The 3965-nt window shown below is 47.2% G+C and overlaps 1 long non-coding RNA gene across 1 annotated transcript; it reads right to left on the bottom strand.

Annotated features, from left to right (window-relative positions):
• Positions 1 to 1219: 1219 nt before the first annotated feature.
• LOC128309313 (uncharacterized) lies at positions 1220 to 2858 on the bottom strand. The gene is made up of 3 exons (XR_008288854.1): positions 2267 to 2858; positions 1544 to 2030; positions 1220 to 1450 (listed from the first exon to the last, which is right to left on the bottom strand). It is a non-coding gene; the product is annotated as an uncharacterized LOC128309313 (long non-coding RNA).
• Positions 2859 to 3965: the final 1107 nt, after the last annotated feature.

Raw genomic sequence — 3965 nt, 5'->3', positions numbered from 1 at the left:
CATTTCGTAAAAAACCTCAACGCGGAGAGGTTCGTGGATCGTTTCCCACGAGCAGTGCAGTGTATAAAATACGAGCATTACGTGGACGACATGCTGGCCAGCGTCGAGACCGTTGACGAGGCAGTCACTTTGGCGGAGAACGTAAGGTTCGTGCATTCGAAGGGCGGTTTCGAGATAAGAAATTGGTTGTCGAACGAGAAGGCCGTCTCACATAGGTTACGGAGCGGAGCTAACAACGATACGTCGATGGACATGTGTTCAAATCAAAGCACCGAAAAGGTACTTGGTATGTGGTGGAATACAGCTGACGACACCTTCACCTTTCGAATAAATCCGCGTATCGATGTGAAGCTACTAAAAGGTGGCAGATTACCCGCAAGGCGTGAAGTATTGAGCACACTAATGATGATTTACGATCCTTTAGGACTTATTGGCCATTTCCTAATGTTCCTCAAAGTTCTCTTACAGGATCTATGGAGATCCGGTATTCACTGGGACAAACCAATTGAAGGTGAAGCTGCAAGGAAGTGGTTGAGATGGATCGGGCTACTACCAGAACTGGAGAAGGTAACCATCAGGAGGTGTTACCGAACCACAACGTCATCGAAGGCACCGAACGTACAACTGCACGTTTTCACCGACGCTAGCGAAAGTGGAATGGCTGCTGTGGCTTACCTGCGTTTCGAGGAAGACGGGATAGTAGAGTGTGCTTTAATTGGGTCCAAAACACGAGTCGCACCGCTGAAACTTTTATCCATACCAACGTTGGAGCTTCAAGCGGCGGTGATAGGAGCACGATTCGCGGAGCACATCATCAAGACGCATCGGTTGAAGGTTACCAGGAGGGTGTTCTGGACGGACTCGCGGAACGTTGTGAGCTGGATACGATCGGACCATAGGCGATACAGCACGTTTGTCGCCTTTCGGGTGAGTGAGCTGGTCGAGACGACAGAGATTAACGAGTGGCGGTGGCTTTCCACTAAGGTCAACGTAGCGGATGACGGGACGAAGTGGCAGGGAGTTCCGGACTTAACCTCATCCAGCAGATGGTTCCGAGGGCCAGGGTTCCTGTGGGAATCTGAAGAAAAGTGGCCAATCAATAGAAATGATCCGGGTGAGACAGCAGAAGAGATACGCAAGAGCGTGTTACACCATACCGTGGTTGATGCTGTAGTCGACTTCACTCGTTTCTCACGCTGGAAGAAACTATTGAGAGCGGTCGGTTATGTTCTTCGGTATATCGGGAACACTCGGCGACGGATTAGGCAAGTGAAGAAGGTAACAGGGCCACTGACACAGGATGAACTGCTAGCTGCGGAACGGACACTCTACACGTTGGTGCAGTCGGAAGGGTTTGCTGCCGATATTAAATGCCTGCGCAGCGATGCGCGGAAGAAACATCCTTGGAAACAGGCGATTAACCGGAACAGTGTGCTCTACAAGCTTTTGCCTGAAATTGATGAAAACGGTGTACTACGTATGAGGGGACGACTGACAAATTGTGCGTTGTTAGGGGCTTCGTTTGCAAAGCCAGTTATCTTACCAAGAAGACACCCCGTCACAGATCTGATCATCAGAGACTTCCACGAGCGCTTTTGTCATCAGAGCCACAGAACAGTGGTGGCTCAACTCCGGATGCGGTACTATATACCGAAACTGCTAGTGGAGTTTAACCGGGTACGACGAGACTGTCAGCAGTGTAAAATATGGAACGCCGTGCCAAATCCACCCCTGATGGGGGACATTCCTCGGCAGAGGGTAGCAGTGTATCAACGGGCCTTCACGTATACCGGTCTAGATTATTTTGGACCGATACTCGTGGTCGTGGGACGTCACTCGGAGAAGCGCTGGGGAGCGCTGTTCACCTGTCTTACTACAAGGGCGGTTCACCTCGAAGTAGCTCATGCACTAACAACTGCTTCCTGTATTTTAGCTATCCGCCGGTTCATCGCAAGAAGAGGCTCGCCGAGGGAGATAATAAGCGATCGGGGTACCAACTTCGTCGGGGCGGCGAGAGAGCTCAAAGACGCCTTGAAGGAAGTAGATGAAAGCACGCTTAAGTCGAGGTTCAATAGTCCTGAGTTGAAGTGAAGCTTCAACCCGCCGGCAGCACCTCATTTCGGTGGTAGTTGGGAGCGTCTAGTCCAGTCGGTAAAGAAGATACTGTGTAGCTTCGATTTACCACGATTGCCCACGGATGAACTGTTACTGTCCACGCTAACAGAAGTTGAGATGATGGTCAACTCCAGACCACTTACATACTTACCGATCGACGATGAGCTGGACTGTCCGATAACGCCGAACCACTTATTGCTCGGTAGTGCCGATGGGAGTAAAGCAGCCGCTTTTTTCGATGATTCACCGACTTCAATACGGTCGTTATGGGGTGCCCTGCAAACCAACGCGGATATATTCTGGAAGCGGTGGATTGCAGACTATCTACCAACACTCACCCGCAGGACGAAATGGTTCCACCCGGTGCCGCCGATCCAGGTGGGAGACGTAGTGGTAATCGCGGACGGGAATTTACCGAGGAATACCTGGCCAATGGGACGCGTTCTAGAAGTGACCCGTGCTAAAGACGGTCAGGTTAGAAGGGCAACGGTGCAAACGACATGCGGGATACTAGAAAGACCGGCAGCTAAGATAGCGGTTCTGGATGTCGGGAAACGCGAAACGAACGAATGAGGCGCGCGCGAGATAGGGAAACCGCGTGGTTTCGTGACAGATTAGGATGCATAAGATAAACAAACAAACGTTAGAAGAGTGTAACGCCCAGGGGCGCTACACTGGTGGGGAGATTGTTGTAAATGCGTTTGTTTTGATAACGCTTACGCCCTACAACAGCCGTCTGCTGTTGTAGAGCTTCGAGAGCAGAAACAACGGTGGGACAGTGCCCACCATTATTATAGCGGCGGTTGCGATGGCGCCCTGGGAAAAAAGGGATAAATAGAGCCGAAGGACGCGCCCTCGGTCTCTTTTAACCGCGACTGTTTGCCGAAATAAAGGACTAATTTTGTGATTCTTCTGTAAACTAAGATATCGTACAGAATTAATTTTGGACTTTTGCGGCATTCTCAACACAGTTTTTGCATAAAAACTCATTCCTGGTGGAACTTCATAGCAAAGTACAAAGTTCGTTTTGGATGGATCAATTTAGTTGAAATAGACAGTTTTTGCATGAAAACTCATTCCTGGTGGAACTTCATAGCAAAGTACAAAGTTCGTTTTGGATGGACAAAGTTAGTTGAAATAGACAGTTTTTGCATGAAAACTCATTCCTGGTGGAACTTCATAGCAAAGTACAAAGTTCGTTTTGGATGGACAAAGTTAGTTGAAATAGACAGTTTTTGCATGAAAACTCATTCCTGGTGGAACTTCATAGCAAAGTACAAAGTTCGAATCGGATGGACGAATTAAGTTGAAATAGACAGTTTTTGCATGAAAACTCATTCCTGGTGGAACTTCATAGCAAAGTACAAAGTTCGTTTTGGATGGACGAATTAAGTTGAAATAGACAGTTTTTGCATGAAAACTCATTCCTGGTGGAACTTCATAGCAAAGTACAAAGTTCGTTTTGGATGGATCAATTCAGTTGAAATAGACAGTTCTTGCATGGTAACACATTCCTGGTAGAACTACATAGCAAAGTACAAAGTTCGTTTTGGATGGATCAATTTAGTTGAAATAGACAGTTTTTGCATGAAAACTCATTCCTGGTGGAACTTCATAGCAAAGTACAAAGTTCGTTTTGGATGGACAAAGTTAGTTGAAATAGACAGTTCTTGCATGGTAACACATTCCTGGTAGAACTACATAGCAAAGTACAAAGTTCGTTTTGGATGAACAAAGTTAGTTGAAATAAACAGTTTTTGCATAAAAACTTATTCCTGGTGGAACTTCATAGCAAAGTACAAAGTTCGTTTTGGATGGACAAAGTTAGTTGAAATAGACAGTTTTTGCAT

The sequence above is a fragment of the Anopheles moucheti genome, unplaced genomic scaffold (assembly GCF_943734755.1).
Source record: "Anopheles moucheti unplaced genomic scaffold, idAnoMoucSN_F20_07 putative_Y_181, whole genome shotgun sequence".
Lineage (NCBI taxonomy): Eukaryota > Metazoa > Arthropoda > Insecta > Diptera > Culicidae > Anopheles > Anopheles moucheti.
This window is presented reverse-complemented; position numbering and strand designations above follow the sequence as displayed.